Raw genomic sequence first — 14,238 nt, forward strand, 5'->3', positions numbered from 1 at the left:
ATACCGCTGTGGAACCCTTCCTGGTTTTTTCCTGTGAAATGTCCACTCCTGGGCACCCCCAAGGTGAAGCCAGGCATCCTAGTGCTGTTGGAGCCGGTGTGAGCTATTGCCCAGAGTTGCAGAGTGGGACCCATGATTAGAATAGGCACCGAGGCGAGAAAATTGAGCCCAAGAAATTGAACCCTGGTCCCGGGCCAGACCTCTGCATCAGGGTCTGCTGCTCTAACCATTGAGCCACACTTCTCCATCAAATTACATATGTTACAAATCGTCTGCATGGCGTACTTGCGGAAAAAATGAAACAACAGGATCCAATTCCGTTGAGTGTTAACCAAAGACCTGACAGCACTTCCTGAGACTCAGAATTATGGCTGTTGCTCTAAAGCTGAGTTTTCAATCCGCACATGCATTGCAGGAGTTCATGCAGTGCCTGAGGAAAAGCAGTTATTCATCAAAAAGGAGGGGTTCTCCTCAATGTTTGGGAACACGCGCTTCTCCGCTGCCAGAAACACCTATCATGCTGTAAAGTGCTTAGAGTGAAGTTCAGTTCAAGATCCCAAACACCTCAACCGCGGCTCTTATGGGAGCATCCAAACCCCATAAAATCCGAGTTCTTTTCTTTGAAGGACTTTGTGTACACTTGCAGCTTAATTCAAATGCGTCTGCCTAGCATGCACGAGAATTCCTTTCCTACCATATCAGTGAAAGCAGCACTTTTTTGGTAGACTGGGTAATGTTTTCACTGCTTTAACTTAACAATGAATAAACTTTCCATATTACATTTTTGTTTGAGAACATAAAAAGCCCGGTTGGGCAAACGTACCTTTCCTGCTGGTTCTCCATAAGGATAACTTGGACAGACTGTTGTTTTTCTTGAATACAAGCACTTTCTTCTACGCGTTTTTAAATGTATGTGCCAAGGTGGCTGTAAATTATAAAGCTGAGAGCCCCTGAAAGCTGCCAGCCGGGCTTAAAATAAAGCACTTCGAGCAGCGTTTACTCTACATGGGTTTCTGCTTGACATCATTTTCTTTTCTGAATTTGTATCAAAACTGTGCCCGTCACCTTCGTAAAATGCGCTTTTGCGTATAAAAAAAGATTTTAGTGATCTCAGAATAAATTGAAATTCTGAGTCAATTTGTCTTATTGCAGCCGCTGAGCCTGGCTGGTGCTGGTACATTTGCACTTGACGTGATGTTTCGTGTTAACAGAAACATGGCCTATAGCTGGATTTGAATTCGTGGATGGACGATGAAAAATGCTTTCTTTCAGCTTCCAAGTCATGCAAATGTGGGCTCAACGGGGAGCCCTTGTCAAAGAAACTCAGCCCTCAATGCCAAAGAATTACATTTTTGTAATATGCTAATGAAATTCAAAATATGAGCTCATCTGACAAATTTGTGCCCAAAATCACTTAATCAAAATAACCACTCTGAAAATTCACTGTACACCTGACCTCTCTTTCTCTTGGAGTGAATGCCTTTCTTGTGAAACATGTTTATTTAAATCCACCTTGAGCAAATTTAAAGGCAGGTATTCCGAAAGTATTTGTTATACCTTTCTATGGCAGACTCTTTTGAGATACGAGAAAATATGTTCTTGCGATCACTCTGCAAGAAAAATCTGTTCTTATCATTAAGAAACAATGACTTTTGAGTCTAGATGAATATAATTTCAAGTTGAAATGATATTTGTTTCCCCAGAACCTTATGTGAGTGGCCCTAAAGTCAGTGCAGCTGGCTTTGGGGCCTACTCCTAACTCCTTTACCTGCAGGACCAGGTATTCCTAGCCTTAACCATATACAGCATGTTTGAGGCACAGCAGGTAGATTCTTACATTTGTCCGAGCATAGTGGCTTCTCGAATTGGCAAGAGGAGAAAAATGCACCTTTAAAAAAGTTAAAAAATCACAGAAAATAATGGACAATCAATAGTTCATTAGACAAAATAATCTCCTATGGGACACTATAGTTATAAAGCAAAACGAAAACCCACTGAATTTCCAAGTTATAGAAAACCGCACACAAAAACGTCCTAAATTACACTTATGACCTCATCAACCATGTCACAGATAGTATCGAAAATCACATCTTTATAAATGGCATCACTGAGAGCATGTGCAATGGGCGCTTACTATTTTATTGTGAATCTTGCCCCCTGTGACTAGAATGAGCTGCCCCTGAGCAGGTGCCATCCCTAAAAGTCTGCAGGGTTAGTATTTGGAGATTGTTTCCAAAGGCTATTAAGTCCGCTGTGCATAGAGTAAGGAAAATAGAGCCCCCTGTCTAATGCAAACTCTGTGTGTTGCAGTTTCTGGGACTTGGGTATCAGGGAGAAGAACGGGGTTGTAATTCAGGTACCGTTAACTATGTTATCAAAGAGAGAGTGTATTGGGGAAGGTATTGGGAGTGGCGTAGGTCATACCTAATGACCCTCAGCCATGCAAAGTAGGTGCTGGGACTAGGGGGAGTTTTCAAAGAGTGTGCCCAAAAGCCATTCCCTATACTCGGCGCTTAGTCTCCAGTGGAATTTGAACCTTATTTGTGTATTCAAAAGAATCACATTTTCATAATAATCCATTAGGATTAAGACATTTCAAAACTATAGTCGTGTCAAAGATAACGTTCAGTCTTCACAAAAGGCAATTATTTCGCTCATTGTCTTGAAATGCACACAGATTCAACTCAGTGTGTGTAGAAATGGTGCAGTTACTGTAAGTAGTAGTCCTGAAAGGTAGGTGTGAGGCATATACTGGCACAAGACGCAATGTGAAAACAATAAACGCAATAAGCTAAATATCCAGTCAAATACTTGGTTTTTATGAAAAAACACATATTTTAAAGTAAGCATATAAAACATAGAAACAACACACTAAATAATATCCACAGTGGCTTACAGTCAGCACGCTAGCGTTATCCTGGATGGTCCCCCTTTCCAATCTACTGGGGAAAGTTGTCCCCCATTCCATGATGACTGTGACTTTCACATGTGGGACACCCTAGTCCCCACACAACAAAGACTAAGTTAGGGCTTAAGAGTGAACTTTAGCAGTTGTACCTGCTAAGTTCATGCAAGTCCATGGCAGTGCTGATGGTATCGAACTGTTTTATCTGACATGATGGGAGTCAGAACGTGTATAAGGACCGAGGCACATCTTTGCTGGCTCCGGTCATCTGATGCTGAGGGTCTACAGCCCTTTGAGGTCTTTTCATGATAACACTTCCGGCGTCCTCAGTCTTTGGGCAGCTCACATCGGTGTTGGACTGCCTCTCCACAGCTCCTTCAGCATTTGGTAAGTATTCTTCACAGAACCCTTGGTAAGATGATCTAGGGCAACTGCTCCTGCCTTCATGGTGCCCCCTCCTGGGACACTGGGGTCCCGCATTTTCTTGCACTGCCCTAGTTTCATGGTGGTCTTCACATGGCACACAAGTGTCGCCGGCTTTGCTTCCACAAGTTTGATGGCCCTACTTTTCCGGTGGTCTCTCGTGGAACACAAGGGGTCGCAGACTTTGCTGGCACGAGGGCAAAAGCCCTAGTTTCACAGTGGCCCCCTCCTGGCACACATGGATTGTCTACATCACAAGCACACTGGTGACAGCCCTAGTTTCAAGATTTTCCCCTGCTGGCACACATGCATCTCCAACTTTGCTGGCACATGGGCCATATCCCTAGTTTCATGGTGGCCCCCTCCGGGCAAATGGATATTGATAACTTCACAAGAACATGCAGGTGGCCTGCACTCCCGCAGCAGTCCTGACCAGACTTGGCATCACACACTTCACTCACCAGGATCCATTCATAAAGATCCCCACTGGGCTTTGCTTTCTTCAGGTGCTCTCCTACTCACACACTGTGTTGGTCCTGGCAGGCGGTAGCCTAGTGCTCCAGGCCAAAGCCAGTGGTTTTGACTTCCTGGGTGATGGCCCCTTAACCAGCAGGAAGATTAGGTTACTGTGGTTCCTAGTCCTAAAACCAGCAGCTAGAAGTCTTGGTGATTTTCTCTTCAGTTGAACACTGCTGTTGAACCACTTGCGGAGCTCAGTCTCCCACCTTTATAGTACAAATACAGACACAGATGTGATATAGTATCTTGTCATTTGATATTCCTGTTGTGGATATACACTTCTTTGAAGTCCCTTGTCCTGTCCTTTATGAAAGGGACAGTTTGCGCAATAGGAATGACTCCAATTTTGATCCATCCACAATACAGGCAAATGTAATAACCGGGTATCACATCTATCTATCAGCCTCCACTGAAATATGCCTCACAAAGTTTCAAAGACAAAAGCCTTCCCCTCTATCATGATTCCCTGATCCTACAGTGCACAGCTTCTCAAACCCACCATCTTGCATTAAATGAGCACAGGCTCCACTGACCAGTAACTCCTCTTTGAATCAAACAGACCTTTGATTTGCATAGAAGATTCTGTGCTCCCTTTCTTCCAATGTGTCTGTTCCCACCCGAGTCCTCAGGAATATCAGCAATCCAAAATCCACATCTCCTCTCTGGGGATTACATTCTTCACCTGCACTAGCCTTTCCATGCCCTGCGAATCTAAACTGGAACCCACAGGGCTCCAAGTAGGGACCCTTATTCTAGTAAGGTTAAGAGCATTCTATGTCAGGACCGGAGGCTCTGATTATGCATATTCTCTCTTCGTTTTCTTCTATTACAATTTTCCAGCAACCAGAAAAAACTACACTTTCATTGTTTCTTCCACAAACAGGGAAATAAAGAGAAAAAACATCATAACATCACAACAACAATCAGATTAGACTACAACTCCCAAGATCTTCCGAAGCATTGTCCATACAAATCCTTCCATAGTGTCCATGCAATCTACATAGCTCCCTTGTCCAGGTTGTCCCTCCTCTTTCTTTGCTGCTTAAGTGCCTTTTCCTTTCTAGTCTCCCTAAGCCGGTGACGGGAAGCGCCGGGGAGGAGGGGGTGGTCGGGGGGTGCCAGGGGGTGCCGACATGTCTTTGGTTTATGGTGATTTGATTGCTTTTCCTGCCAATTGTTGTGGGTTAACCTGCGTTTTCTTCACAGATCCCCGATCGGCCGCGGGAGCGTGTGCGCTCCTTACTCGGCCGCGTCCCATTTGTTTGCAGTGTTTCCTGTATCATTTCATCATGGAGCAGGACAATGTATATGTGGAAGAGCAGTCAGAATACTTCCCCTATGATGATGCCTTTTTTGAGGAAGTGGACACTATAAATAAATAAATCCATTTATAGGTGTGTCAACAAGGTAATGGGCCCAATGGAACAGCGCCTCTCAGAGCGCATTGTTCAAGAGTACGCCAAGCTGGCGCAGGCACATTCTGAGGCCCCTGCGCAGGTCCCGTCATAAGCCCCTTCATGGACCCCTAGTGCTGACCCTGCAGGGGGGGTCCCCCAACACCGAAGAAGGGCTGTAGTGAGGGTGGGTCAGGGGACTCCCCGGTTGTTGCTAATGGGGCGTTTGAGCACTTACGCACCGCATTCTTAGTGCTAGAAACAACGTCCGCTCCTGGACAGTCTTCGGCCCCTGAGTCTATTCGTCTCCTGTGCCGGACTCCCCGATAATAATCTGGACTCCCCGGAGGATTCCAACGACGACACAGGGTCTTTGCACTCTTAGTGCCCGGCTAATTCTTCCACTTCTCTGCCACAGGACAACTCGGGCATGCTGGACCCGGACAAGATTAGTCATCCTCGGTCTGCGCCTTGACGCCTGGGGAGAAGGTGGCAAAGTTCATGGCGGCCTCTTCCGCAAGCCCCTGGAGAAGGAGGGAGGGGTTGCCTGCGGTCTGAATGTCCGCACCCTACTTTAGAAGGGAAGGCGGCCTGTACACTGGAGCTATACTCCAAAATGGCGACCTTTATGGCAAAATTTGTGAAAGTCTGAGGAAGGGAATAGACAGATCGTGGTGTTCATGCCAAGATAGACTGCTGGATGCCATAGGACCGTTAACCAAAATATTGAATATGGCGGAAGAGGCCAAAGATTCAGGTGCCACCATTTCCCAGGAAGTGCTTTCCAATTGGGCGCAGCGAGCCATTATATTCTTGGGCAATGAAATCTGTGACCTGTCGATGGAGCGTCGTCGATCCCTGTTAATTAATTGGACCCTAAGTTAGGGTATCTGGCCTCTACGGAGGCAGGGGCCATGGCACAAGGGGGGCTCCTTGGAGATCCCTTTGTAAAAGAATTAATGAAGTTTGTATCCACTTTCACCTCGCTGGACAAGGCCCAGTCCAGCATCAAGAGGGTTTTTCATCCACGGGTCTCTCAAGGGGCCAGTCACAGTAGGGGCCGTGTGACTGGCCGTGGCGCGCAATCCTGTCCTAGCAGGGGACAATGTCCGGACATGGGCAATATTCCACCAGCGCCACTTAATTTGAGTTCTATGGCACGAGAGGGCAACGGTTCAGAGGGGTCAGTTTCAAGAACAACGCTAATAGAGGATATAATTCCGGTAAGTGTTTGGCCAGCGGCACATCTTTGTATTGGTGGCGGCTGGTACGCTTCCAAGACGCCTGGGCGGAGATCACTACAGATGTGTGGGTCCTGCAAACTATTTGAGAGTTTCATATAGAGTTCTTCGATACGCCTCGCCAAGGACAACGATCTCGTCCCATTTCTTTCACCGCCGCAGATACCCTCTTGGTCGATGAGGAAGTATCTGCCCTTCTCCGAAAAGAGGCCATTTGTCTTTCGCAGCTTCACCCTTGTGGTTGTCTCAGAAATATATTCCTAGTGAACAACGCAGATGGGGGCCGTCGGCGGGTTATCAACCTCAAAGAATTCAACACATGGTTGGTGTACTGACATTTCAAGATGGAAGGAATCCATCTGCTCCGGGATATCCTCCTTCCAGCCGACTGGATGGTACGCCTGGACCTCAGGATGCGTACTTGATGGTGCCCATGCATCCACCACACAGGCGTTTCCTCCAATTCTGCTGGAAGGACCATATATACGAGTTTACGGCCCTTCCGTTTGCACTTTCCTCGGCACCGTGGTGCTTTACGAAGGTGCTTCACCCAGTGGTGGAATTTCTCAGGGCCCGAGGTATACGGATGATCGTCTATTTGGACGATATCTTGATCATGGCGCAATGTCCCAGGACTTTGTTGATGCAACATCAGCAGATGGTCATGCTTTTGCAAAGTCTGGGATTCGTGATCAACGGAGACAAGTCCGTCTTGACACCGTCTCAGAAAGTAGTCTTTCTGAGCTTCATCGTTGACTCTGTCAAAGCTTGCTTGAGCTTGCCGTCCCAGAAAATGGCCAAGATTCGACACGAGCTATGTCAAACGATCTCCAAATCTCATGTCTCCCTCGGGCAGATTGCCAGGGTGGTGGGGCTTCTATCCTCGTCCATCCAGGCAATCTTCCCAGGTCCCCTGCATTATCGAGCCATGCAGCAGTTGAAGGCATCTCTTCTCCGAAAGGGTTTGCCTTACAAACATTTGGTTCCTATTTCTGCGGAGGTAAAGGAAGACATAACGTGGTGGCTGACCCACATGGAGGCGTGGAACGGTCGAGCAATTTTTGTCATCGAGTCCGACGCCAGCAGGTCGGGATGGGGCGCACGCTGCAGAGAGTTTTCCACAGGCGGCGTCTGGATTTCCGGCGAACAGATTGCACATCAATTGTCTGGAGCTCCTGGTGGGGTCCTTCGCGGTCAGATGCTGGACGAGGGATTGCGTTCAATCTTGCGTCCTTCTGAAAATGGACAGCGTTTCAGCGGTCCGTTACGTCAATCATCTGGGGGGCCCTTGATCACGGGCCTTGGTGAATCTAGCGAAAGATTTTTGGGAGTAATGCCCAACACATCATATATCAGATATTGATGATGGCGGAGTACCTCCCGGGTCAAACCAAGCAGGAGGCGGACTGGAATTTGAGGTATCTGGTCCATTCGAGCCAGTGGAAGCTGGATCCAGCGGTCTTCAGGTGGCTGGCCGGCCTGTGTGGACCTTTTACCGTGGATATCTTTGCGTCACGTCTGTACCACCAGGTTCCGCGCTTCTTCAGTTGGAGGCCGTACCCTCTCGCGGAAGCCACAGATGCTTTACTGCAGGAGTGGAGCAGGGAAATGGCTTATGCGTTTCCGCCCTTCTCCATGATAGTGCCGACGGCTACCCAGATCTGCTGACAGAGGGCTAAATTGGTGCTGGTGACGTGTTCTGGAGGTCTCAAGTTTGGTTTGCAGTTCTTCTGGAACTTTCTTGGGATTTTCCAATCCTACTCCCCCTATTTCCTCATCTTCTCCTGAGTCCTAGCGGGAAGTGTCATCACCTAGTCACTGAGGGGACTCTCCGCCTAATGGCATGGCAGCTTTCTGGCAACTTTGGACTCACCCAGGCCGTTCGAGACCAGCTGAGGAGCTCTTGTCCAAGGCTTGGGCAGACAGCACCTCTAAACGTCATCGCTCAGCCTCGGCGAAATAGGGGCATTGGTGTCTTTGACAGGGTTTGGATCCCTTGGTCGCCGGAGTTGTTGCTGTCCTGAATTATTTGGCAGAATTGGCAACGTCTGGGTTATCATATTGTTCTATTAACGCGGCCTGCTCAGCGATTTCTGTGGCTCATTGCCCGGTTGACGGCTCTCCCTTGGGAGAGCATCCCTTTGTCTTCAAGCTGTTGCGGGATATTCGACTCTCGTTACCTCCGGAACCACGTTATTCTGCCTTAGGGGACGAAAATTTGGTCTTGAATCTTTTCCTTTCCTGGCAACAGAATAAGTACCTTTCTTTGAAGAAGCTTTCGGCCAAGCTGGCTATGCTTTTATGTCTGGTGTCTTGTCGAAGGGTGTCTGATGTTCGCGCTCTAGATGTTTCAGCGTGGTTTTTTCGCCAGATGGGGTGACGTTCACGGTGGGTCGCAGAACTAAGTCTTTGACTCAATCTATTTCTTACTCAGCATTTTTCGACTGTTCCAAGTTATGTGTGGTGAATTGTCTTAAGTCTTATGAAGACCTTACTCAAGATTTACGCCCTCCGGGCGAACGTCAACTTCTGATTACTTTACGAAAACATAGCAGTCTCCTCCCCCACCATTGCCCAGTGGGTGTGTTGGGTCATGCAAGAAGTGGGTATTGACACCAAACTGTTTGGGGCTCATTCAGTCAGAGCGGCAATGGCTTCTAAGGCTTTTTCTCTAGGAGCACGCTGAGAGATCTAATGCGAGCGGCGTTCTGGTCCTCTGATTCTACTTTTGAGAGGTTTGACTTTAAACTGGTCTTGGATGTGGCTCAGTTGGTGGTGAGTAAGCTTTAAACTAGCATATTCAGAGCCTCCACTCCTGACATAGAATTAAAATGTGCCTAGCGTAAGTAACAGTAAGTTTCAATTCTATTAAGGACGCAGAGGCAAGGATCATTCCACCCATTGCACTTTTGTGCAAATCCGCCCGAATGGGAGTAAGTGCTTACTTTATGCTTCATCTCTTTAAGAAATGTTTTGAATTTGATATGTCTTGTAGTTGCTTCTTGCATTATGAGGTTGTCCGTGAAATGCCTTACACTGTTTTTGCCTATTCTAGGACATGATGGTGCTAAACAGAACAAATAAACCTGTTGCGTGTGAAGGACTGGGCTATTCTAAGGCCCAGCGGTGCCAGGGGACAACACCTGAAACCTTCGTGGGTTACCTGTTCCGGCGTACAAATCACAGAGATACGGCACACTTCCTTCGGCTTCAAAGATCAGGGTTTATTTACTGCAGGGATACAGAGATCGCAAGAAGTATACAAAGTGTAGGTTCTGAGAGACTGCTTCAAATTGCAAAAGTGGATCGCTCCTTTTATACACATTTTCGTCATTGCACAACATGGCGAACAAAAGGTTACAACTCAGTTACCGCAGTAAACTTCAAAAGGGTTGCATTCATGTTTTCAGGAGCCCGGAACATAATTACAGTAGCATCGCCGGTTCCCAACTGTAAAAGCACGTTATCCCACCATTAGGCACATTCCATTCTGGCTGTAAACGAGTTAAGAAAAGAGACAGAAACAGGTGCAAGGAAGACAAAGACAGACAACAGATTGAAAAAGAGTGTAGGGGGCAATATCGGAAGCATGATCGCAGGATCAAAGGATTCGTGCCTAATGCATGCACGGCTGAAACAATAGACCGGCACGGCAAGATGAGCCTCGAGCGGAGCCATCTGCTTTTTGATGTGTCATTCCCCTAGTCATAAAGACACACTCAAAGGAACATGTGTCTTCCGCAAGAGCTTGGGAATCCCAGGGTCACGAAGCGGACATTGTCCGTTCGCCGGCTACGTGAGGGCAAGAAACAAAATGGATGCCGTATCTAAAATGGAACCCATGGGTTCAGATGGAGAAACCCACGAATAGGACGAACGGTGCAAAGTAGAGTAGCGAAAACGCGTACACCCACTAAACTCGTCATTTGCGGTTCATAGATACCAAACTTCTCCATATTCTAACAAGTCAAAAACGTCATTACGATTTTCACGGAACCTCAGACGCTCCTTTTGCCTTCATGTAGGCAAGCACTAGTCGATATCAGAATCGATCTCGATATTCATCAGATCGTTCAGATGTTGCTGTAACATTATTCTGTCCATCAATGTTTCTTTGGTAACAGATGGCCGTCTTATACACGTTGTAGCACAGAGGCCACATAAGGCAGGACCACACTGCACGCAAAGACAACACGTGAACAGAAACGTCACAACAACCCCGACGATCATCAGAATCTTCCAACCCCAAGTCGACATCAGGCCCCAAAACCATCCTAGTAGCGTCCAATCACCTACGTCCACGTGTATGGACTCGGAGATCTTATGCAACTTCGAGATGGCTTGTTATACAGTTGGAGCGTTATCAGGAATGAAAATACAGCAACTCGAATGAATCACCTTGCACACACCACCTCTATCTGCGAGAACAACGTCTAGAACCATACGGTTCTGCAACGTCATAAGTCTATCCGCCTGAAGCTCTGCTGTCAGATTACCAAGAGCACTTGCAGTTATGTTAGCAGTCGATTCTACCACACGAGTCAACTGTCTCAGGTTCCTCCTATTAACCATAGGTCCCCAAAACGGCAGGAAACCCTTAAAGAAGTCTCCTGCTTCTTGACCGGCAGTGTCCTCTTTGCTAATAACGCCTCTCACAACTCTAGTCTTGTGATAGTCCGAGGCAACTGTGAAAGTTGGTGGCAAAAGATTCGCAATATAACAGGTGCCCGAGAAGTCACGGGGCAACCACGAATATGCGCGATCATAACATACAAAATAGGTACCCTTGGCAGTCAGGAAAACAGGGGAAGAGAGCATCGGTAAAACATACGTTTCAGTACAAGCACTCTTCCCAAGCTGAGCTCTCGGATTTCGACCAAGACCTTGCAAGCAGAAATTACCGAGGTGGGGTACGATCCAGATCGGAGACGAGCTCTTAAGCTGTCTATCACCCACTGACATGCTATACTCTGCCTCACTCAGATCCTTGTATGTTCGCACCTCTTCCTCCGGAATAAGCGATGCATCAAAAATATCTCTATCTAAGTCAGCAATCGCTATTGCCAAAGTCTTGTGGTACGGGCCAGGACCAAGGTCTGCAGAGCGTGGCTCTCGACGGGGGTAGGAATCTAGTGCACTACGGAACATGGTTTAGAATGCCCGAGCTGACCCCTGGGAACTATAAGGAAGAACCAAATACGGAATACCCTTATCCATGGTATGTGGCATTAACCACACACCCAACAGTTAGTAGTATTTATCAACAACTGATGCTGATGTAGGAGTTGGACAAAGGAGTTGTTCATGAATTCCGCACGTCTAACCTGTTCATGTTGGGGCAGAGGATTAAAGGAATGTAGAGAAACAGTGGGAATAGAATTCCGTTCAGGATAAGAAGAAGTAAATGAAGTGGAAGGCAATAACGACTGGATTCCGAAATACACTCCACCTACCCATAGCATAGAAACAGTCAGAAACAGCAGGAATACCTGAAACAGAAAACATTTTGATCGTAAAACCTTATGCAATTTTGATCTTTGCGCCGACATCCTCTCTACTTCCGACAGCTTAGAGAACTCCATCCTCTAAAAACCGTCCGTAAGTTCTTGACGCACTTCGCTCTGAGTAGCGATTATCAATTCCCAGGAGTTCCCAGGAATCGACAAAAGTAACCGACCTAAGGTCAGGAACCTGCTAAACAGAAGGAAGTACCCGCACGGCCCTACGGTCAACCCGGATGATAGGTTTTCTTAAACAAACATTCAATTTAATACAAGTCTCCTAGCTGTACAAAAAGAGGAACACATGTGAAAAAGAACTCAAAAATCAATAAAAAATGCAATTGTTCATAATGTTCGTAGCAACAGTAGGGGGTAATATGAATTCAAAAACAAAAAGGGATTTTTTTATTAGTCTTTGTCACGTGAACGAAGAAAATATCGACTTCTTCCAGGTCGAGTTTGCTCTTCAAATAACTGTTCAGATTGCAAAACAGTGTTCGATCGTTCAGATGACAGTTCAGACCTTGAATTCTCCAATGCTGACGATTCAACAGGTGTATCTGGCTGCGCAGAATTGCTTTCTACAGGTTGAGCATCACTGAACGGCACATAACGTAGAGGGGTCTCGGTCTCCGTTGGGGCGATTCCAGTTCTTACCCAGTTATCGTCTGGCAAAGGAATTGGGACTTTCTTTGTATGAGTGGCATGCACCCAGTTCTTCCTGCCTTCCAACCGAACTGCAGTCCTTGTTGCCAGCAGAACTTGATAAGGTCCCACAAATCTCGGCTCGAGATTACGCTTTCTCCCAAAATTGCGGGTAACCACCCAGTCACCCGGTTGGAGCCGATGTCCAGGACCCTCTGTCTGTGCTGGTAGAGCTTCAAAAACCTGTTGATGAATTAAACTCAATTTAGCAGTCAGATCATAAAGATAGTCAATCAACATTGGATATTCAAGACTGTCGAATGCCTTAGGCCTCGGAACTCCCCAAATGTTCGCAGGACGGCCGAACACAATCTCATATGGGCTAAGCCCTACTCGAGAGTGCACAGTCGCCCTGGTTGATAAGAGAGCTAGAGGCAATGCATCAGGCCATGACAGACCAGTTGTCGCTTGAATCTTGGCAAGTTTCAGTTTCAGAGTACCATTGTACCCTTCCACTAAACCTGCTGACTGGGGATGATTGGCGCTATGGAATTTCTGGCGTATTCCAAGGCCCTTACACACACTCTTCATCACACTCCCCACAAACTCACTTCCGTTATCCGACCATACGATCCGTGGCATTCCATACCGAGGAAAGTATTCCTTCAGTAGGACTTTCGCTGTGGACAGGGCAGTATTATCCTTAAGAGGGTAGGCCTCGATCCATCTGGAGAACGCGCAAACCACAACCAAAACATATTTCAGGTTATTGCATCTCTCCATATGGATGAAGTCCAATTGGATAACTTCAAAGGGACATGTAGGAGGAGCAAAATGACCAGGTGGAGTGGGGGTGCCCTTGCCAGGATTATACATCAAGCATACCATACAATTCTTAACCACTCTTTCAGCACACTTAGCAATCCCATCATTCTTCCATACAGGAGACAACAACTTACATATACCTTTCGCGCTAATATGTGACATGCCGTAGGCCATAGTAACAACGGCAAGCACATACGCATCCGGTAACATCCATCTCTGACATTCTGACAAATCAACCCAACATCCATGCGCGTCTAACTTTCCCGTGCTTTCTTTCCACTTAGTCTTTTCAATCTCGGTAGCCTCATTCTGAATCTCTTTCACGCTCTCAACAGTGTCCTCACACATACCAGTCTCCATCGGCTATCTCGCTGAACTCATAACATACATTCGAGTTGTCAGATACTTAGCCGTTTCCTTAGCAATCTCATCCGCAAACGAGTTACCACGACCAACATCATCCGTAACCTTTCGGTGCGCGCTGCATTTAATGATTGCCACCTGCTTAAGCAATGTAAGTGCATCCAAAAGATCGTTCACGAGCTGTCCGTGTTGGATCTTCGTGCCATGCGATGTCTTAAATCCTCTTTCTCTCCACAATCGTCCAAAGCTATGAGCTACGCCAAATGCATATTGACTATCAGTAAGCACATTCACTCGTTTTCCTTTAGACAAAACACACGCTCTCGTTAACGCAATCAACTCTGCCGCTTGCGCTGAATTCTGGCTCAATCTCGCAGTTTCCACAACCGTACTCAACGTCACTACAGCATACGCGGTCATCA

This window comes from Lissotriton vulgaris, chromosome 6 (assembly GCF_964263255.1).
Source record: "Lissotriton vulgaris chromosome 6, aLisVul1.2, whole genome shotgun sequence".
Taxonomy (NCBI): Eukaryota; Metazoa; Chordata; class Amphibia; order Caudata; family Salamandridae; genus Lissotriton; species Lissotriton vulgaris.